Source organism: Microcebus murinus, chromosome 14, assembly GCF_040939455.1.
Source record: "Microcebus murinus isolate Inina chromosome 14, M.murinus_Inina_mat1.0, whole genome shotgun sequence".
Taxonomy (NCBI): domain Eukaryota; kingdom Metazoa; phylum Chordata; class Mammalia; order Primates; family Cheirogaleidae; genus Microcebus; species Microcebus murinus.
The window spans coordinates 36,662,230-36,685,999 of NC_134117.1; the positions used below are offsets into that span (position 1 = coordinate 36,662,230).

Sequence of the window (23,770 nt, forward strand, 5' to 3'; positions counted from 1 at the left end):
ACAGTTGAATAACATACTTCTTTCTCACCCAATTTTGGGACCAATGGATAGACCAACAGGATTTAGACATACAGAGACTTAGAAATAAAGCTGATTGGAGGACTGTGGCCAAGAGAGTTTTCTAGTATTTCATGCTTGAGTGAGACGACTTTCCCCTTACGGTATGGGATAGGGCAGCCTGGAGTGCACCTATCTGTGGGCAGGCTCGGCCTTCTCCTAAACTCACAGTTCTCATAATTTACTCCTCCTCCACCAGGGAGAAGATGGGGGAAAGACTGGATTCTCAGACTAGTGGAAAGTTCTCCAAAGGAAAACATGAAGCTGAGGGAGTGAGGGTTCCCACTAAATCTTTGTTAAATGGATACCTTATGTGCATTTCATGCAATAGTTATTTGCTGACTAACTTTGTCTGTTTTTTCAGTAACTCTATCTCAGCTTCCTCATCTGTAAGAAGAGGATAGTAAGTAGTTACATGCCCCACAGTGCTATTGCTAAGATTACATGAATTAGTACGCTTGAAACATTTAGAGATGAGTCTAGCATGTGGTAAACAGTTTGTGTTATTTTTATCTTTAGTGATGTTATTTTTACCTTTTTTACATATTGCTAATAATTATTAGTCAAAGCATTCAGATGCATTTAAAACATGGAAGAGTTAAATAATGTCCAGTGATGGTAATTACTGTAGAGGTTTCAGTTCTTGTTGAGGAGAGAAAACTGCTAGCTACATGGGAGAAAATAAACCTTTATTTACTTTTGGTTTCTTTTAAGCATATGTTTATTCTTGGTACTGGGGAAGGGATTAGGAAGGAGAATGTTGAATGAGAGGCCACTTTCCTTAAAAAAAAATTGTTTTTGTTTTAGGCTGCTGAGAGAGTTCCATAACAGGAGTTCTAGAGAAATGTGATGTGGGGTTGTTTGATACCTTTGTTTTGATACCTCTCACTGCTGTCTTAAAGGCAATATCATTACACAGAAAAAACAGTTGCTATTTATTTTAAATATGAAAGTTTCCAGGAGAAAAGAGGGCTGTGGTCTGCATTCCTAATAACTTACCAAAACACATACTGGAAATCTCTCTACATTGGTTGCTTGTTTAGATGTGGTTACTTGTGCTGAAAATATTAGTAAGCATCATTTGCTTATATCCAGACAGGCTTCTACAGCACATACTACAATGCTTTGGGAATCTCAGATGCTCCCAAAATATCTGTTGAATGAACTGATGAATTTAGGAATGGAGAGAGATGAAGCAATGGAATAGACATATTTGCACAAGTTTTAGGGTCAGCCTCTTTTGATTTTCTTCCTTACTTAAGATTCATTAAAAAAAAAAAAGCTGATCATTTATCGGGGTTTGATGACACCCCCATATAACCGGGTCCCTGGGCAGTGTGCATTGCAAGAGATGGGAGAGACAAAGGCATGAACACAAAAAGTAAGGTGAAAGAGTGCAGGGAGATCAGGGGACCACCAGCATTCCCATGAGCCTGGAGGTACTGACTGAAGTCTAGCATCTGTTTTTATACTCTCTTTCATGTTATAGATTACAATGATTTCACGTGAAAAGCTTTTAGGTTAGCTGTAAAGCATATAATCTAAAGGGGACTTCCTTCTATTTTATCTAGTTCCTCATTTACTGAGACAGGAATTCAGGAGAGAGATAGGAACATTGCCTCAGGTTTAGAAAATCAAACTGCTCTTATCTGCTGGGCTGACATCCTTGGGTCATTCTCTCCGCCTTGGGATTACAAGGTGGGGTACATTTGTAGAGATCCCTTATAGGTGGAATGTCTCCCTCAAGGTTGAGCAGCTTTTGCTCAGTGAACTGACATATCCACAGGTTGCTCTTTGGCAAAGTCCTGTCCCACTCCTGGGATTCTCATGTCTCGACCCTAACCCTCAATAATCATTCATGAGAAAAGGCAGCCTACAGTATCGGCATCTCAGTTTACTTAGCAAATATTGTGCATTGCTTTTGAAAATGGGTTGAACGTTTAGTATGAATGTTTTAGATGGTGCTATTTTTCCCTCTTGCCATAGAGATTAGTTTTTAGAAGTACCGTAGGAACCTTATCGTGTCATGAAAAGTTAGTTCCTGTCTTTTTTCCCTCACAGAATATTTGGTACCATTGATTTCATTATTTCACATTTTGAAGCTCAGGTTCGGTAAACCTGAGTATGAAGAAGCCTGGGAAACAGGAGGCCTGAATTATGCTGCTCACTGAGTGACCCTGAACAAGTCACTTAGTCTTTGGGTCTGTGTGTCATCATCTGTCCACTGAGTGACTGGGACTAGAAGAGTAATGAGAGGTTATCAGCTTCCTAATGACATGACCGTAAGATTTCCTCACCAGTTTAAGCTCATGTTAGGATGGCCCGTTGAGGTGAGAGGTCTCTGGTTTGCTGAGTTAGTCTTAGCTGTATACTCTCTCGTTCAGAATTATGGTTACTTGATTTGTAGAAGCTACAGGTATTTGCTTAGAAGATTTAAGAATATATATGTTTGATTTTTAAGGAGCTCATATTAGGAAAATTTAGATGAAACTTTGGTTGTTCTAATTTTTATTCAGTTCTCAAAACCACTAGTATAGAAAGTCTCCAACTTGTCTCTCCAAACGTGTTTTAAACAGTGTTTATGTCCAATATAGCACATTAAAAATACTCTTGTTAAAATTATTTTATGATGAGTTAGGGTCATAGTATACAGCTCATATAATGGTCAAACTTCCCTTGCTCTTCTGAATGTGTCAGTGTTTGGCGTGTTGAATAACAGCCTTTGAAGGCAGGCCAGGGAACCAGATGAGTATTTATAAGATTGTTATTTCCTTGGCAAGTACGTTTCATTGTATCCTCCAAATAGCAAGAATAGGCCGAGAGGAACTGTGCGGTAAGGGAAGCAGCCGAGGGCCTGAGCCAGAGAGAGAGTTGATCAGGAGGGTGTGTGCTAATGGAAAGGCGGGATCCCTCTCCCACGCCCTGCCCCCTGCTTTCTCAGAGGGACATGTGGTGGCATCAGTACCTTACTTCCCTTCTGTATTAGGTATCTATCATGTAACAGTATAGCAGAAATGTAGCAGCTTAATTAATACGCAGTTTGTATGGGTCAGGAGTCTGGGAATGACAAGGCTGCAGTCGAGGTGTCAGCCAGGGCTGCTGTCTTATCTGAGGCTCAACTGGGAAAGGATTTGCTTCTAAGCTCCTGTGGTTGGCAGAATTCAGTTTCTTATGCGCTCTTGGACTGAGGGCCTCAGTTTCTTGCTGTCAGCTGGAGGTTCCCCTCACGTGGTTGTAGGCCGCTCACAGCAGGACAGCTTGCTTTCTCAGAGGCTGCAAGGGAGAGAAACTTGTAGCAGAATGGATGTTACAGTCACATACATCCTGTCATTTTTGCCTCTATTGGTTACAAGCAGGTCACAGGACCTCCCCACACAGGGAGGGGATTCCCCAAGGCAGGGATAAGAAGAGACAGAGGTCTCTTTAGAGACTGCCACACCTGAGGTGGCCAGGAATATGGCTTCTCTTCATTCTTGCCTCTCTGTGCAGTCTTCTCCTTGACCGGGAACATGTTTCTCATCTCTCCTATTTTTTTCCTTCCTTCTGACCTACAAAGAATTCAACAACCATGGTGACTCTTCCTCCTGTTTTCTGCTGTACAAATGCAAATGAAAAGGTAGCAAGAAACTCTGCCTCAGTAAGCAACTCATGCTGTTGGGGCTCTCCCATGACAACTAGTGTTTTGAGTGTGTGACGCGTTCTCCCAGCAGCTGTTTCCAGGTCATAGTGTGGCTTATATAAAGGACCTCGGTGAGGTCTTCTCAGCTCTTGTGTCCTCTGATCGCTGTTCTTTTTAAGCAAGCAGTGAACTCCAAAACTTGTTCACTTTCACAGTACTGTCCTTTTAGGATGTTTTGCTATGACTGTCTTGACAGATTTTTGTTTAGAATAATTAGCACTTTGGGTCCTCTTACTCTTTGGCCCCATTAACTGCTCTTTTGTGTTATTTTCCTTCTCCCCAGTCACCTGTACGCTGTTGTTTCTTGCTTTTCTCTGGCGTATATTCGTCTTCAATTATTGCTCTTCCTCATTGCTGAGGAGACTGTGTAGTATGGTGGTAAAGAACAAGGACTGAAGCGACTCTGCCTGGGCTCGAACCCAGCTTTTGCCATTTATTAGCTAAGTAATCTTGAGCAAGTTACTCAGTTTTGTTTGTGTGGCTGGTGTTAGTATGTCTGAATTTCCCACTGGCCAACAAGCCTCCAATTGCTGCTGCCGCTCTCACTTTGCTCCCGAGATACATGCACAGATATCGGTCCAGACCATTTGTCCTTTATTACTTCGGGAAACTTGACCCCAAGCCCCTTTCTGGTCTCCTAGTGAATTGGGCTGGAACATATTTGTGCTTATGAGGATACTTCTTTTTTTGTCGTCATTGACTTTACCCTAGTACTTGCCTTGCTTCCTAAGGATGAGGATTGTGTCCTTTTTCCAGTGGCACATTTAATGAACATTTACTGTTAGCCATGAGGTTTATTAAACTGATTGTAGGCATTATGTCTTTTAACCCATAAGTCAACATCTAGTTGTACTGATATCATTCCCATTCTTAGAGAAATTAAACAACATGCTCAGGGCCTTCAGGGCTGATTGGGGAATTCAGCTCTGTGTTTCTGCAAAGCATGTACTTGTCATGACCACAGGACACTGTCTCCCATAGAGGAAGCTCAGACCCCTCATAGTGAACTAGCTCCTTGGGAGAAAGAGGCTAAGAACCCAAAACAATGTCCCAGGGGCACAAGATCTTTTCCCCCACTTCTCCAGCCTTAGTGTTGTGTTAGCTTTTGAAAGCTCTCAATTTTGATACCAGCCTGGGGGCAGCTGGCATGACCACACCCTAGAGAGTAAAGCATACATTCTGAAAGGAGTGTAATCTTTTCCTGCCAGATTTTATGTGACTGTTGTGGAATCTTAACATTGTATATGTCGCATGATTGGGAAATACTGGGCTTTTAAAAGTCACAACCAGGAATTATGCATCCAGGTTGTTCTCTTTAAGTGCATCAGCCGAGTTAATTACTTATATTCTGGCCATACTGCCATTACTCTGCATTCTTTTAAATGAACTTCATCTCTGTCACCTTATAATACCTTCCCCACCCTCAGTGCTTAGCACAGTGTCTTCTGCCAAATGGGAAGTTTAGTAGAGTCAGTTGTTAAAGTTGCTTATAATGCTTTTGAATAACCACAGTGGTGGTAAATTGCCATCTTCGAGGATGAATTTGAGTCTTTGAACTAATCCATTAAAATATTTTCCATTATAGTAAGTAAAGTGGTTTTTGTTAGGAAAAAAATCAAGGGTAACTAAACTGTAATATTTCTTGTGAACATTGTACACGGGGTCTAAAGGTAAAAGAAATGTACTCAACTTATTCTGAGGAGTAGTGTCATTGGAGTGAGGCCCAAAGGAGGTGACCTGGAAGGAGTCAAGGAGTGCTTTTCTCAAACATAAACTTCTGGCACTTCCATTTCAAAGTTGGAATGGTGTCACCTGGTGGGTCTTTCCTTTTTCCTTTTTTGTTTTTCCCTTTTCCCTCTCTCCCTAGCTGGCAAGTGCATGCTGCCATCAGTGAGACTGTATGTGATGTGGTGCTGAGGACAGCCTGGGTGACGGGCTGCCCGCTGTTTTCAGCCAGGCCTTTATCTCCCACAGGTGCCCATTGAGTGCCCAGCACTACAGCGTGCACCAGCAGCATTAGCACCGATGGAAATGAGTCATTCCCTCCTTTCAAGAATTTGTCATTAAAACTAGAAACTCAGTACTGTTATGAAGAATGCTAACAAATGCATAGCTATAGCTTTCTGTTTGAACATGTTGGTAAAGACTATTAACTAAGGTGAGGATTTTTTGTTTAGCACTCCTTTCAGACCAATTTAGAAGAGTTTTTTTGTTTGTTTTTTGTGTTTGTAGAGATGGGATCTCATTCTTGCTCAGGCTAGTCTTGAACTCAGGGCCTCAAGTGATCCTCCCACTGTGGCCTCCCACAGTGCTAAGATTTCAGGTGTGAGCCACTGTGCCCAGCCTAGAAAAGTCTTACATTGCCATCAAAAGTATGAGTTGAACCTATCTCAAAAATGATCACATAGGGAAAGAGTCTGTGAATTTATTAGGCTGTCTACCATAATTGGTTTAGCAAGCACAATAGTTGTAATAATCTTTTCAGGTGGGCACTGTGCATACATTATATCTAAGTGTCATAGCTACTCTGCAAGGTATGTATTATTATCCTTATTTTAAAGACTTGGAAACTGAGCCTTAGAAGGAGTAAATTACTTGGCAAAGATCACACTGCTTTTAAATAGCACAGGTGGGGTTCAAACCTATTTATTTTAAACCTATGTCAAACCTTACTGCATTTCTCATGCTTTTAAAAGGTTTTTATGCCAAGTGGCCAGGCACATAAATCCATAGCTAGCCAGTGAGCATGTTCCTCTCAGTGTGGGGTATAATCTTCAGTTCTTCCTTGCTATTTTTATTGATGTTGGCAAGTTCTTTCTTTATTGCTGGGGAAGCTCTCTAGATTTATATGGAGATTTATATAGTGTTTGTTCCATCCCCTCCCTTCTTAGCCTGTTCTTCCCTGCTATGGTTTGTATAACTTGAAGTCTCTGTTTATTCTTCAAGTAACTGAGGTGACGTGTCTCTCATGGTACCTCATTGTATGGGTGGAGCCATGTCATAATTATTATTAATGTCATCTCTCTGAATTAAGATTTAGGCTTCAGGCAATGAAAGTTAACTTAGGTTTCTGTTTGGTCAGTGTCATCTACTTGGAGTCATATGTTCTTCACATAAAATAAACAATAGTTGCATTCCACCTGGTGGGGTGTTTTTATTTGGGGCCCTTCTGTGAAAGGAAAGAAGGGAAAGTCCTATTTCTAGGTTATTGACCCTAAATTGTTAAGAGATGAAAAAACAAAAAGTAACACATTATGCTGAATGACTTTCTCTTGGAAAAAGGAAGGCACTTTGCTGGGCATATTCCTTTATTCCATGAATTATATGAATCTTTAATATTTGGTGAATTAGACATATGGACAATGTAGCAAGTCTGATCATTAAGCATTGGGTGTCCCTGGTGCTGACATAATATCTTTGTTGGATCAAAACACGCTTGACTTTGACTGTCATCTCATTTAATTCTCACTACCACATAGTATTGTAGGGGACATTTGATCCTCTTTTAGAGTTGAAGGAATTGAAGCTGGCAAAAGATGAATGGGGGCCGGGCGCGGTGGCTCATGCCTGTAATCCTAGCTCTCTGGGAGGCCGAGGCGGGTGGATTGCTCAAGGTCAGGAGTTCAAAAACAGCCTGAGCAAGAGCGAGACCCCGTCTCTACTATAAATATAGAAAGAAATTAATTGGCCAACTGATATATATATATATAAAATTAGCCGGGCATGGTGGTGCATGCCTGTAGTCCCAGCTACTCGGGAGGCTGAGGCAGGAGGATTGCTTGAGCCCAGGAGTTTGAGGTTGCTGTGAGCTAGGCTGACACCACAGCACTCACTCTAGCCTGGACAACAAAGCGAGACTCTGTCTCAAAAAAAAAAAAAAAAAGAAAAGAAAAAAGAAAAGATGAATGGGGTTTCCCAAGGTCACATGGCTAGTAAGTGGTAGGATCTAGGACCAAGGTTTTCTTATCTATGTGTGGTGTCCTTTGGTAGATGTTGGTGGTTTGGGTCACTTACTTACTCAACTTTTCTATCCTGTAAGTTTTAAACAATTTGAGAAATAGAGCAAGGAGTCAAATGGCAATCAGCATATCTAGTAGCTTAATTACTATTAAAATCAGGATTGAAGAACTCAGAAGTATCAGTTACCTTCTTCTCTGCAACTAAAGCATGGGTTTGACCCTAGCAACCCTGACCGAGTACTCCAGTGACAGCTAGACAGAAGTTGGGACAGAGGGAGCTGGCTGGCCCTCTAGGAGAGTAGGGGCTACTGACTTGCTTGCCAGGTGGAAATTAGCTGGCAGGGAACTGGAAGGAGTCCCTTGGTGCCTGGCTCAGAGCAATGGCTCTTCCAGTCCTCCCAGGCAGCTTCATCTCTCACTTTTGATGAAAAGTAAGAAGGAGGTTGGGGAGGAGAGATGGAGAGAGGAAGTAGGTTACTCTAATACTGTTCCCTCCTAGGGAACAGAGTAAAAATCTCTTCCTGAAAACATAATGGAGAATATTTTAAGGGTTCTTCAACAGTGGAAATATACTGCTCTTTAATTTTATTTCCCCGTAGGGTGATTTTTCTATGTTATTATTTTCTCTTTCCTTTTTGTTTTTGGAAAAAAAGAGAAGAAATGACTGTACCTTTCTCTGTGTTTTGGATGCAAAGAAAAGACTAATGGTAAAAACCAGGAAATGGCCTTTATGAGACATGTAACTAATCAGATTCTTTTTTTTTATGTCAGGTGATGGTTATGTACTGGAACAATGGGAGAAGGTGGTAGCTTATAGGAAGCCAAGATGACAAGAACTTTTTTAAATAATCTGTAAGTAAATTTTTGTTATTTCTTTAAGAAACCATGGTAAAAGGATAGCACAATCAAACAGCTTAATGGTGTAAAAGAGAAAATGTTTTATAAAGTAAATATCCAAACCCTTCAGACAACTGATGCTAACATTTGAGCAATTTCACTTTTGTATAATTCTTTCTTGGTAGGGTGTATCATTTTTAAGTTTGGTGCATCAGTTTGGTGGATAGAGCATAAGTGTTTGAAGAATTAAAAGAAGATTCCTTGCACAAGGTCTGCATTTAAATTAAACTTGGAATGGCCTGTCTGACATGCATTTTGGGTCCCAGTTGTTCCTTGGGCTGCATTTCTTACTTAAGTTAGAAATGTATATTTTTGAAATAAATATGAACAAATTTGGTAAATGTGATTAAAATTGAATTCTTTATCTGTACCTTCTCCATATCTATTTTTATATATGTAATTTTTTATACATTGGAGGCCACTGATGTTTGTTAATTATCTGACAGTTACATGTGGTTGACTTTGGTTTCATTATGATAGTGATAATGTTAATATGTGGGGTAGGTTAGTGGAAAGATCATATATTTTTGAGTCAGACATCCCTACGCCTGACTTGCTCTCGTGCTTTTTAGTAGTTACTCAACCTCTCAAAACCTCAGTTGACTCATCTGTATACTGGATTTGGTAATACCGCTCATGAAATGAAAGACTGTGGAAAGTACTTTGTGCTATGACTGGTACATTATAGGGTCACAAGAAATGCACTTTTTTTCCTTGTATTTGTATCATTATTCACAATTTACAGGCCTTTATTGTGACTCAAAAGATTGGCCAGTTCGAGTTCCTTAGCTGTTGTCCAGCAGTGGTGATTAACATTGTAGGTAGCGTATGCTAAATGCTACCAAGCTGCCAAAGTGGAAGGGGGGGTGTAGTGTTTGAAGGTTTCCCTGGTGTAAATACCAATAAAAGTCACCGAAACCAGGGTTGGGAAGTGATGTGTAGTAGCACACCATTACATAGTTTCCAACCAACCAGATACAGTAAGAATAGATAGTAAAATAATTACAAAGTGATGAGTTTTGAGTATTTATTGCCTTTTTTTTCAGTATAATTTATTTTAATTTTAAGTTTATATAATTTGAGTTTTAATGATGGCAGTGTTTAACAATCAGCTTGCCAAAAATCCCTAGAATTTAACAATTGGCTCTAATGGACTGGTATAAACTGGCTTCAACACACCACTCGCTAATTGTAGGTTTCCTGTTATAAAGACATTCTAAGCCACAATTCTTCAATTATCTGTCTCAGCCCTGGTGGTAAGAATTTGGTTTGGTTGATAAAAGCAGGGTTGATTTCTGAATCAGTGCTTGGTGTAACCCAAGTTGTCATGCTCGCATAGCTTCTGCAATTGAAATTAAATACCAAGACCAATTTAGAATTTAAACCTACTTGCTTAAGAGTGTGACTGGAGTTCTTGAGTTGTTGACTTGCTTGGTAACTGACCCCTGGCATCCTTTGTCTATTCCGGCTGTGGAGTGATAGTACTTGGCGACAGATCAGTTTGCTCACTACATTCTGAACTTCTCTCTCTTCCCATAGTCCCTCAAGTCTGAATTCCTTTAGGTAGTGACATTGTGGGGGACAAGCAGCCAGGGTTCGTCCCGGGCTAAACACTTCCGGACAGCTTTGCTTTTGATTCAAAATTGAGTTTTAGTGAAAAATGAATTGCCTCCAGAGACAGAAACAAAACAAAACCTGGGTAGTTTAAAGTTCATCTTGACTTGATTAAATTTTTAGGAAGTAAAATGGAGGAAAGCAAGGAAACTGGATCAGATATCTCAATGTTTCTTCTAGAAGCAGTTTCTTCTTCAGTTTTGTAACTTGCCCTTTAGAAGGGAACAATTGAAGCCTGAAATTGCTAAGTAACAGCTAAGATTCTGGTGGTTGTTTTTATTTTAAATCTCACCCACCTAGTTCTCAAAACACATTCTTTATTGAACCTTAAAAAAAATGCCTTGGATATTTCAAAACATTCGTTTGTGTCAGTTCTTTGAATCAGACTTACATAATCTTAAAACACTCATTTCCCTTATTTCCTCTTAAAACAAAGGGTATTTATAGTTCCCACTGAGTCAGGGATAGACTTGGATTATTGCAAAAGTAATTGTCCATTTCAAGAGGAACCTTGTGATTAAAATCCGAGGGACTTGCCTTTGGATTATGAAACGTTGAACTGTAGCTTAATCAAGTTAAGTAACGGTATATTTGGTAACTTTAAAAGCAAACATTGGAATAATAATTTTAATAGAGAAATTTTACTACAGATAAAATTGTTCTGATTTATATTATTAATATCATCTCTCCCCCCCCCAGAATGGGCCTTATGTTGTTTCTGAACATCCTCAGTATAGATGAATTTTTTATGAGAGAGCTGCTAGGTGTGTAGTCTTCAGATGTGTAAATTTTACAGTCTTGCATTATGTTCACATTAAGAAACTCAGTAGTTTGCTGGATACTAGGGAATCATGGGTTTTGAGGGTGGATTCCAGTACAAATAAGACAGGCTTATTCCACTTTTAGAGTTGACTTTAGGAGTTGATAATCATGCCTGAATATAGAAAACTGTAATTTCAAACTGAATGTGGTAGATGTTATAAAAGATATATGAAATACTTAGGAAACAGAAGAGAGAAATTACCTAGGTAGCAAGAGGCTAGATCAGGGAAGGTTTTAGAAGCAGATGACATTTGAATTAGGTCTTTAATGATTAATGTCTTTTTATTAAAATACCTTTTATTAAATTATAAAAGTTAACATTGCTAATTGGAAAGAACTTTAAAATGGGAAAATTATTAAAAACTCCTCAATATTATCACTATCCAGAGATACCATTATTAATATTGGGTTTCTGCCACAATAACATGTCAGAAAGAGTATTCTGCCATACTCTTTCTATGCCTAGATTAGATACATGCTTTTTTTCTCTACAAAATGGGTCAAGTTATAACTATTGTCTTAAGATCTGCTTCAGTTGACAATATATTGAGACAATGCCACATCAATAAAATATACATCTACATCATTTCTGTTGTTGCTGTATAGCATTCATGTATATGTGGTCTATAATGTTTCCTGTTACTGGACACTTTGGTCATTTTCATCTTCTCCTGCTTGTAAAGAACACTATTATGCACATCTTTGTGCATCTCATGGTGCACTTAATTATCTGAACAGGATCTTTGAACAGAGTTGGGGCACTGCTTAGTGAACACTCTAGGTAGAAGAAGCAGTTTGAGCAGAAAGGCAAAGTGGTAAGGAAAGATTGCATTCTGGGAAAAGGCTAGAATTGTAGTTTAGTAGAATGAAAAGGGAGAAAGGAAGGGGTGCTAATTAGGCTGGAAAAAGAAGATAGAGGGTCTTTGATGCTAAGTCTTTTATCCATTTTCATATGAGAGCCATTTGGGATATAGACCTATTATACCTTAAATGAATGACTCTGAATATCTTCAGTTGTCCATAATTTTTCTTATTTTGGGAAGAAATAAAAATTAATAATTCTACTTTCCAAATGTTCAAGAACAATCTTTTTAAACTTTTGAGAAGTTTAAGAAATTAACCAATCAGAGCATGAACAAGTAATAGAAGTCATAGGAAAAGGTAGGGTGCGTGTGCACGTGTGTGTGTGTGTGTGTGTGTGTGTGTGTGTATAGAAAAAACTGTAAGACTAGAGGTTTTGAAAGGTGAAGGAAATATCATTAATAGTTCTATTTTCTACACTTAAGGAATGTTAACATAATTAAAATTTAAAGATAATTTGGGAAAGATGTGAATTAGGGGAAATATGTCATAATTTAATAATAATACTTCCTTTTATTTACTGGGTACCATCATGCTTTGTTTAATGATGAGGATATGTTCTGAGAAATGCATTGTTAGGCAATTTTGTCATTGTGCAAATATCATAGAATATACTTAGAACTAGCAACTACATGGTATAGCCTGTTGCTCCTAGGCTACAAACCTGTACAGCAAGTTACTGTATGAATACTGTAGGTAACTGTAATGTATTGGTAAGTATTTGTATATCTAAATATATCTACATATAGAAAAGGTACAGTAAAAATACGGTATTATAATCTTAATGGGATCACTGTCATATATGCAGCAGATTGTTGACCGACACATCGTTAACAAGTATAGCTGTGTGCTACATAATGATGTGTTGGTCAACAACACAAGTATAGCACACAGCTATACTTGTTTGTGGTTTATGTGTTTTAAATGCAGACTGTCCCTGACTTATGGTTCAACTTAAGATCTTTCAACTTTACAATGGTGCAGAAGTGATATGTGTTCAGTAGAAACTGTCCTACGAGTACCCTACAACAACCACTGTTTTTCACTTTCAGTACGGTAGTCAGTAAATTACATTAGATACGCAACACTTTAGTAAGAAGTAGGGTTTCTAAAGATGATTTACCCAACTGTAGGCTAATGTAAGTGTTCTGAGCAGTTTAAGGGAGGTTAGGCTAAGCTATGATGATTGGTATGTTAGGTGTGTTAAATGCATTTTCAACTTAAGGATATTTTCAATTTATGATGGGTTTATCAAGATGCAACCTCGTCCAAAGTTGAAGAGTGTCTGTACGTAGTTTTATTTACTCTCTCAGCATGCTTCTTAGGAAGAATCTAGGATTATCTTCGTTTTGCAGGCGAAGCCAAGTCCTCAGTGGTTGACTTGCCTAAGGTGGGTGCGAGAGCACCAGATCTGGCGTTCTAGTTCAGGCACTGCTGATGCCTTTGGCAAGCCCAGGAATTTCACCAGGATGGTTTCGAGGCAGTATCTGAAAGATTTTGAGAACAGCATAAGGTATTGTAGAAACGGCGGGACTGCTTTTTATAACATAACACCTTGTTTTGTCATTACAGGAGGGAAGAAAGCTCTGCTCTAGCCATTTTCCATTCCCTCTGTGGTAGCTTGTATTAATTGTCAAAACATTTGCTGCTCCCTGTAAGAGTGTGGTGCGGATGCTATGTATCCAAGTAACTCCCTCCCACCCACCTTCCATCCCTGCGATAGGCTTATACTTTCCCACCCCACTGAATGCTGATCCACCATGGCTGGCTTGTCCGTAGGACTTTGTTTGGCCAGTGTAATGTGATAATAATGTGGCATTTCTGAGCAGAAAGTTTAATAGACATGACTTGGTTCTGTCATCTCTCTCTCTTTTGGGAGACTAGCGTGTCCCAGCAGGGGTGCTCCTTCTGTCTTGGTCCCTGGGTAAAGAGGACACGGAGTCTAGCCACAGCTCACTTGCAAGGAGCCAACCAGGAACCTGGAAATAAGCCACTCTCCATTGCTGACCCTAAATTTTGGGGTGATTTGTTCCTGCAACATAATTTAGCCTAAACTGACTTACCCCCTGTTCTCCCCTTAGATACCACCCTTTCTCTTTCAGACCTAACACGTACACTCACACGTGCGTGCGCACACACACACAGAGCTTAGCTTCCTTTTTAGCTAGAGAGATGGTACTCCCTATCAATTGCTGCACCCCAGTCCTCCTCCTGCATTAAAGAGGTCGGCCTTCATCAGAGGTTACCAATTCAAATGAGGCATTTATAATAAAAGGTATTTAGGGTTGACCAAGATGACCCTTTATTGAGTGTAGAACATAGGTTGGGCCTCGGGAGGTTTAACGTAACCCAAGCCCAGGACCCAGCCTTCTGGAATCTGAGTGTGGCACAGAGGCTGCGTATCCAATAGCTGTCAAACAGGGCAGACAGTGCTGGGTGCTAGAGAAGAGCGCCGCTTTGATCATCGACGAACTGTGTTCATGTGTGTCCCCACTATGTCATGCATCAATGTAAGATGTTCTTTAAGTGCCATTGCTTCCTGTTCAGCTTACCTTCCCTTTCCCCCTCTTCCATAGCATGTATTTACCATACCATTTAATTTATGCTGCATGTTGGCCTGCTGTGTTCTCAATTTGTAGTTTTCAGTCATACAGTTTATACTGCCTCATTCACCAGTGTAGGATGTATGTCCTTCTTTGATATATATTGTAGGTGCTTTAATTTCATAGATGATGTATTAATTTTTCTTCTGTCATATAAATTGTTTAACACACTATTATAACAAAGTTAAGTAAATTGTTGATTGTTTGATTTGATTACTTTTTCCCCTCAAGTTATTGGTTCTTTTCTCTACCATGTGTGAAATGCAGTTCAGTGTTCATTGAGATGCCTGTTTCCTTTTGCTTTTTATAGTGTCTAATGTGTTTAAGACTCTGTCCTAGGAAAACCAGTTTTACTAAGGCTTAGTAATACCTTACCACAATTTGGAATAATTTGGAGTTGACCTCTCATAATTTCAGGCCCTGTGTCTAATGATCTGACTATGTCAAGAAGATCCAACTTAGTTTTATGTTTCTAGTGACTCGTCCTGGCTTTGGGCTATGAAGTGAAACCAAGAGCTCACAGAGGTCTGCCTGCCTGGTAGTTTCTGTGTTAAGCCAGTGTGTAATTGATTTAGCTGTTCCTTTTCCTTCATGGCTGCATTCTGCTATTTTCTATCTGATTTACTTTTGACCATTAGTCTACTTTAATGTCAAAAGGCACAGGGGTAATTTATTATTAAAGCCTTATCTTGGACCAGGGGATTTCAAACGTTTTGTAAACATGGACAGAAAGAAGTGGTTGTCAGATTCAGCCAGCCCAGGGAAGCAGCACCCAGACAGCTGTCCTGTTTTTATGGATGTGGTCTGCTTCTTAGGATAGGTGGTAGGTTCATGTGTGTTGATTTTAACATTATGCTTCATAACAAATATGTTAAATGTATTAACTTGTATATATTAAATACTACATAACCAAATGTTTTTAAAGCTATGAAACAGTTAATGCTGGTAAATGTGTCCATTGTTCATACTAGTGGATCTGAGTCACATTAGTGTCAGGTCTTTTTTTTTAATTGTAATTTTCTCTTAAAACACTTTAGACAGATATTTTACTATAGGTAGTACCTTCTTTTTTTTAACAGTGTAAAATACATTTTTTTATGAAGATACTATTTATAAATTCTTGATTTTCAGATGATCTTCATGTAAGTACAAGTGTAAGGTAGCTTAAAGCCTAGCTGGAGAAATATTTTCTTTTCTTGAGCCATAGAGAAGTACCTTCTTTTAAGAAACAGAAAGTTAAAGAGTCTGGCTAGTGACTATGATGGTCCTCTAGTCCCTTCTCTTTTTAGGTATTTACACAGAGTCTAAAACATTCAGTGGCCCCTTCTGTAAGCCTACTCCTGTACGGCTGCTCTGAGTATTAGACACAATAGTCCCAGCTTTTGGGTCAGACATACGTGGCTTTGAAGTTGGCTCTGACATGTTGTCTCAAGCAAAATGCACTCCAAGTGTCACATTGGAGTTCACTGACTTTTGACTCTAGAAGTGAACTTATAGAATGTAATTTATTACCAGGTTAAGTGCTGCTCGGATAAGCTTCCACATTAGGTATAAAATAGAATTCCTTGATAGTTAGTAATGTGTTTTGGGGCAGATATATGAGCCCTTCTTCCCACTTCTGAGAAGTTAAGCCACCTTCTTCTGGAGGATTTAACTACTCTTCCCACCAATCCAACTAGGTGGTTCTAGTGTAGACCAACCAGTTGTGGGTACATGGCCCTAAGCTGGGCCTCCCTTAAGAGTTTTTAAAATTCTGTGAAAAGAGAAATAGTCCCTCATATCAGCAAATCTGGGAGTTAAGGGGAAAAAAGGCAGGCTTCGGGAATGGAGGACAAATTCAACTTCTAGGAGCAAAGATGTCATTGGTGCAGTTCATTTTAAGTTGGTTCTAAAGCCCAGCTACTTCTATGGCTTTACTGGGTTGCTGGCTTATTTAGAATCAATGTGTCTCCTTTTGCTTTTGCCTTTGCTGCTTAAAGTGCCCTTTCTGTTACCTGAAAGTTAAACAGTGCTGACTAATTCATTTGGTTGTTTATACTTGGAATATTTGTTTAGCAAATCAGTGCCTTTGCCATGAGCAGTTATAGTAAAGTATTTAATTGCATAGTAGGATAGCTGATTTATGACATAGCTTTTTTAGAACAGTGGTTTATTCCCATCTGTCATGAAAGCAGAAATATGTTGAAGCTTATCAAATGTGTGTGCGCGCGCATGTGTGTTAATGACTCTTTTGACAACGGCTTGCTCTAATGCAAACGTCATATAACTTTTATATACCTGTGATGCCATATAATGAAAATGTCTTATAACAAATGTATACCTATGATGGTTCTAAGAGTTATAAATTGTCTTGAAGAGCTGTCCTTTGCTACTATTTATGGTTAGGAGCACTTTTAGATAAACAGATTTTTGGGGCTATAACACATACATTGAGAGAGATGTTTATATTTAAGGAGGAATTGATACTTTCGTAAGATTGTCAAATATGTATGTATGTGTTCCTTACTTGAAAGGGAAGAATGGCTTATTGCCCCCGTTCCCTTCAGTGCCTTAGTGTTTGGAGAACTGAGATTTTATGTGACGACACTGGTTTGTAGACTCCACTTCCTTCTAGGAAACATGAGATTTGCCATCTCGGTAGCTTTCTGCATTGTTGGAACATGTCATAAGGAGCAAAGAAACGCATCTGCTGCTTGGGTTCTGCCTGCCAACTGGTTTGAACAGCCACAGTATTTGTTTATTCTTGATATGTCAGCAGTCAAAGGGAAAGTTTCCCTTTCTCCTTTGTGGCTGTTATATAACTTAAACATCGTTATATCAACAACAATGACTATTTATTCAGAATCAGCTCGGCCCTAGGGGACACAAAGCCTCTGAAACACAATCCCTGCTTCAGATGGACTTTTGTTATCTGGTGAGAGAGAGAAATCAGGGATCTCAAAAAGAAGGGGGATGCTAGGATGCTGTGAAATGAAAGAAAGTGAAATGGAGGTGTAAAGAATAAGGTCTGTAGGCACATGGGGGAGAGGAGAGGTCCCCAGGGCTTGGGCCAGTGTGTGGGGTTCCAGGAGAAGGAAGGGTTTGAGTGGGTCTGAAATGGGATAAACAGTAGAAAGAGTGAGAGCAGGTCATCAGAAGGCATGGTGTGGGCTTAGTTCTTTGAATGAAGCTCTAGCAACTTAGCTGGTAACTGTCAGCAGCTGAGAGGCTCAAGAGGATCTACCTGCATGGGTTCCTTGGGGCAGCCTCTCCATCAGGGTTGGGATTTTGGGCACAACTTCAGTGACACAAGCACAATGTCAAAGTTTAAGAATTTTTAGTACGTACAGATCTTGTAAGGGTACACAGCACGCTTGAGGCCCTACTCTGCTCCCTCCCCTTGTAGGCTAGGGAGCACAGGTAGAGAGAGAGAGAGAGAGAGAGAGAGAGAGAGAGAGAGAGAGAGAGAGAGAATGGAACTGTGGGCCAGCACCTTTATTGGCTCCAGAATGCTATCTGACCAGGTTTCCCATGGGGAGTTTTAATTGGTGGGTTTAAAGCAAGCAGATACTAGTTCCAGGAGGTCACACTGTGACTTAGAGGTAGTCACTTTACATTTGCAGGCAAATGTTTGAACGGTCTATTAAAAGGATGTGGTAGGAAAGTGAGGAGCCCAGCCTGCTAGGCAGGTGGGAGAGATGCCTCTACGTTTTAACTCTGACCACCAGCTGGAGCCATTCAGGTGGGGTATAGTATTGGAAACTGTGTCAAGGGTGGCTGATCCCTGCTTCTGGTACGAGAAAGTTTAACTTATATTTAAAAATGGATGCCAAGGCAACATACAATTATAAGCACTCACTATCCCTGGGTGTGGAAGTGGTAGTGTGCCTGCTGCTCTAGGGCTGCGGTCCCCAACCCCTGGGCTGCAAACCAGTACCTATCTGTGGCCTGTTAGGGATCCGGATCGGGCCACAGAGCTTCCTTGACCCATGTCCGTGGAAAAACTGTTTTCCAAGAAATTGGTCCCTGGTACCAAAAAGGTTGGAGGCTGCTGTTTTAGGGGAGCAACATAGGTTATTTGGTAGAGGCGTTTTTAAGATTGGGGGTTGGAGAGGTGGAGGCCAACCTTTGAATGAATCTGAACACTGGCCTGTGGGTTTGTCACTGTTTTGGAGTAACTATGCTGAGAGTGCTTGTACTTTGCATTTTAATTTTAGACAACAAAATCATTTGTTCCCTAAACAATTATCTTTTTTCTCTTGTGAGAATGTTTTAACTACACTGGTAATGGTGGTGGTCTTGTTTCTGAAGCATAAAGACTCTTGGAAACATCTTTTAAGTGCTTTATGATTGTATCTAAGCAGACTTTTGAAGTCTTCCTTCTCCCTGGATGGAGCATCTACTCTGAATTTTAAGCTTGACCAGATCCTAAACAATAGGAATAAGCTAGATCATCTCTTTTTCCTATATGTGCTGCCTTCGCCTTCTTCCATCATATTATCTCAAAGTATCTATATATGCCTACACACACCAACACAATTGTATTTTTCAGATTGCAGTCTTAAGTTCATTGCATTGCTCATATACACATAGGTTTTATGTAGTTGTCTTAAATAAAAGAGCTGCTATCCTTGGTGTAACAGCCAACATACTGTCAATTAGCCCAATATAATTCATTGTATTAATAATAGTTTTGCAAACAGAACATCAATGCTTTTAAAAATGCACATTACATTTACATGATGTTTGAGCAGAGTTTCCTATAAAGCAAATTTTGTTCCTTTTGATCTCTACTATAAAATTATAATTATTTAATTGATGAGAGGAAAAGTTTAGGACTTGATGGCATGCAAGACTTTGACATTTGTCATATGACGGTGCTGGTATGTTGGGAGGAGGGTGCAGAAGGAGGGGCCTGCCAGCTGGAACCTCAGGAGACACTCACCCTCAGTGACCCAGGCATGAGAGGATGAATGCCTGAACCAGAAATGGAAGAAATAGTCCAGATGTAAAAGAAGCCTTCATATTACATCTATTGATTGTGAATTGTCAAGAGAGAAGGAGGGCACTCAGATGATTTCAGAATTTAACTTAAAAGCATCTGGAATAAGATTACCTTTCTGTGGAATGTGAGAGTCTACAGAGATTTATCAGCTTTATCGACTAGGAAACAGCCCAACTTCATATGTTGGGTGCTTGTTGCTAAAGGACGAACATTAGGCTATAGGCCTATCTTCTGCCATTTTTGACCACAGCTTAGTCTCCCAACTGGAAGCACTCTTGGAGATCCTCAGAGAGGGTGAAGTAGTTTACCTGGTCACTTAGTGGCAGAGCTGAGACCAGGGAGGGAGCTCTTGGCTCTCTTTCCACTCTCCTATGTTGCTTTGGAGAAAAGAATACCATTTTAGGAAAGGCCTTTGACTTCACTTTAGATCTTTGGCTAACGAGTATTTAGAAGAAATCTTGGCCTATGGAATGACTAAACAAATATGAGGAAGTTAAAACTCTGGAGATCTTCTCCAAAAGCAAAGAAGGTTTAATTTGTGTCAAAATTTTTTTTCTTCCCTTAGAAACTCTCTGTTGGCACTAACAACTGACTCATTTCTTAATGAGTCCTCAGGAGTCAGCACTTCTGTAGCCTCCTATAATTTGCCAATTCCTAAGTAGTTCCTTTTAAATATTTTTATTCCAAAATAATGTTTAAGGCACAGTGACCCAGATAGAATATTTCCAAAATCACTCTTACTTTTTAAAAAGTTGGTTTAATTATGGCCTAAACGAAATCATTCCAATTTAAGCCGTATTTTCTTACCACCAATAAATTCCTATTGTCTAATAAGAATAGGAAATTCAAGAATCCTAAGCCAAAAAGCTTCTTAAGTTTCTCAACACTTTAAGGGACTTACAACAGGCAATACCAAAGAACTATTTCAGCCCTAAAATTCTTTGAATATTTAACATGGAAAAGAATTTTAAAAAATTATGGCCAGTTTTCTACAATTTTGGAGATTCCTATTGAGGACTCAAAGGGACAAGGTTTACCATTTTTTGAGTGCCTGATTTCATGTCAAAAGCTGTGCTTAAATGCTTTGCATGTATTATTACATATACAGTAGTCCCCCCACCCCCGTCCTTATCCTCTGGGGATATGTTACAAGACACCCAGTGGATGCCCAAACCTCAGGTCATACTGAATCTTTATGTGTACTATGTTTTTCCTATACATAAATACCCGTGATAAAGTTTAATTTATAAATTAGGCACAGTAAGAGATTAACAACAACAACATAATAGAACAATTTTAACAATATTCAGAATGCTATGCAATTTAAAACTTAAGAATTATTTCTGGAATTTTCCATTTAATATTTTGTACTGCTGTTGCGGGGGGTTGGGGGGGGGTGTAACTGAAACCTCACAAGCAAAACCGCAGGTAGGCGAGACTGTTGTAATGTGTTCGCAAACTGTTAGGTGGGCATTTTATCCTCTTCATTGAATATAAACTTGCTCAGGGGCCTATATAGTGTTGTCAGAAGTCAGATCTGAATTTGCTTTGACACCAGATAGCATGCTCTTTGCACCTAGAATCCCTAACTCAAGAACTTTTACCAATAGAAATTAACGAATATTCACTGATTAAGTATCTATCATATCATGATTACTCCTTAATCCTAAAACGCATTTCTTAAGTGTTTTCAAAAAGCAACCTACCATTTTTTAGAAGTAGTGCCGTTGTTAAAGGATTTAAAAAAAAAAGATTGTAGAAAAGCTGTTAAGCCTGGTATAAATCAAGAAAGGCAAGTTCCGCCTTAACCGACAGTGAACATGCTTATTGGTTAGGATTGAACGGGCTGACTCATTTCTTTTTTGCCCTGGTGGAGGGCCACACCCTGCATTCCAAAAACCCTCTGCCGCGGGGCCACGCCCGGCGCTCTCGCAGCTGGAGCGGCGGAGGTTGGGCTGGACGTCCCAGCTCGCGGCTGACCCCGGGGAGGATCGGCGCGTCCGCCTGCCCGCCAGGCCCGGCTCCGCAGCGCCGCGGTGCTCGCAGGCGGCCGGGCGGACAGGGGCGGCCGGGCGGACAGGGGCGGCCGGGCGGACAGGGGCGGCCGGGCCGGGCCGGGGTCGGCGCGCGGCTCCCCGCCTTCGCCTTTCCGCCTGCGCCTGGGCAGACAGCGCGCGCCCTGAGCGCGCCGTGGCCGTGCGAAAACTTGGTGCCCCGAGAACTTTCCAGGAGACGCTGCCTCTGGGGAGGAGAGACTGTAAGTGCTGCGCCTGCCGGGATGCGTTCGTGAGAGCGCTCTCCCAGACGGTTGGGACCCTATTGAAAACAGGGAAGAAACAACCATTCGCGCCTTCTAGAAAACACCCAGCATCGCTGCCAGTGTTATTTCCTCTAGTACGGCGAAGTCAAGGGAAGCTTAGTTTTTACTGGATCCCGCTTTAATGACAAAATAAATAGGCAATAGCTATTTACACCTGAGAACGCTCGTGCAGTTGCTGAAACAGTGGGTCAGGATATAGGTAGGCTGAATGCCCTAAATGTTGTGTGATGCTAACCAACCTGACTAAAGCGGTCTGAGAATCGTGGCTCAGGGGGCGGTTTGTGTTTGGGGACATAAAGCTTCCCTCTTGGTTTTTTTTTTTTTAAAGAATGGGATTGCATTTGCACTTTGGTTACTAAGTTTTCGGGAAGTACTTGCTTTCTCCAACTGCAGTCCTGGTACAAAACTGTCCTTCTGCCAACTTGCTTGGCAGGTTGGAAGCCAGCTGGTGAGTGAGTTCTGTATGAAGTGCCAGGAGGAAGCACGTGCTCTCCGTGTTTTGGAATGAGCATGTTTACTCCATAGCTTTGCTTTCTATTTAGTGTGGCCAGGTAATTGCTCCTGTGGAATGAGTGGAAATTTGTTTCTTTCTTTTTCCTATTTGTTTTTGCTCTGTGTAATTGTTACTTCAGTCGTACCAAAGTAGGAATCTGGAGACCCAGGTTCTATTCCCTTGAATGCTACAAATAATCATTCCATTTTTAATTCAACTGAGTTATAACTTTTAAATTTACGTAGAAATAAATTCAGTGAGCTTCTTAAGTCTGATTTGCTATAAAAGAAATTAATCAGCAAGTTCATTTGTATGGTGCAAGTAACTTATTTTCTTGCAAGAGGTTGGGGAAGGTGGGGGACAGGGAAAGCAGCATCTTGTGATTACTAAGGACTTACACACTGCAACAGAAGTTATCAAAGTCAGGAACACTGCTTGTGTACTGGAAAGGCAGGCTCAAGATGTCTCAGTAGCATAAAGGATGGTGGGGAAAATTGTAACTGAATTATGAAGTTATGAATATGAATAGTATTACAGTTATGCATTTACGAAGATACTGTGATACAATCATTAGATAGACTGTAATAGAAAGAGTAAGAAACTTCTTTGCAGCTGACTCTTTTTGGGTCTATGAAGGAAGCGTCTCCTGCAAAGAAATCACTTCTAAATGAAATAATTAAAATAATTTTTTGAAAACTTTAAGTTACCCTATGAGTGCCTATTTACACTGTTTTCAGGTTCATAGGCTCATTGTTAAGCTCAGTTGCTTTGTGTTTAACCGATCAAATGTCTGTGGGAAGGAAACAGTGAGGTGTTGGGAAAAATGGCCTAAGTCCACTGGGGCACTTGGAAAAGCCCCCTCAGGTGGTGAGAATGGGAAAATATTTTATTAAATCTCTAAGGTGGTTAACGGGATAATTAAATTTGGATTTTTATTAGTTTCACCTAATAGTTTTAATAAAGCTAAATATTTAAGGCTCTCCTTTTATCAGATACTGAGATGCTTTGCATGAATTATTTCATTTAGTATTTACTATTGTGGCAAGAGGTGGAGGTGTTATTGCCCTTGTTTTATAGTTGAAGAAACAGGCTTAGCAAGGTTATATAATCTCCAAATTTCACAGCTAGTTAATGTAGTTTATGTTAGAAGTTAGCATTTAAGGTTTCTTATTTTTTCCTTGTGGCTCCAATTGCTCCTAAAATAGTTCTGATTTTTCTGTGTGAAATGATCCAGAGGAGGTTCTTGGTTCGAAGCATATTTTTAAGAGATTTAAAAGCTCCTCATTGCCCCAGTGCCAAATATCAAAGTTCAAGGAATGATGCATTTACTCTGGAAGCTTGTGGTTTTGCAATATTAACTGAGGAAGCCCTACTCTTGGTGAGCCCGTTAATTAATACACGTGGCTGCCTTAGAGTTACTGATCTTTGTTGGCTTTCTCCTACTTTTTTGTGGAAGCCCTGTTAGTTCTGTGCATGCGTAT

The 23,770-nt window shown here is 40.1% G+C and overlaps 1 protein-coding gene across 9 annotated transcripts in view; it reads left to right on the top strand.

Moving 5' to 3' along the window:
* The window catches only part of SGMS1 (sphingomyelin synthase 1), a 285,202-nt gene that overhangs the window by 163,798 nt on the left and 97,634 nt on the right, over window positions 1-23,770 (top strand). For 7 of the 9 annotated variants that reach the window (XM_012762881.3, XM_012762877.2, XM_012762875.2 and 4 more), the window contains one exon: window positions 8,467-8,547. The gene's annotated coding sequence lies outside the window, so the exon portion shown is untranslated. Of the gene's footprint in view, window positions 1-8,466; window positions 8,548-13,244; window positions 13,403-20,866; window positions 21,734-23,770 lie in introns of those variants that run through there. The other 2 variants (XM_076009998.1, XM_012762885.3) reach the window with 2 other exon arrangements.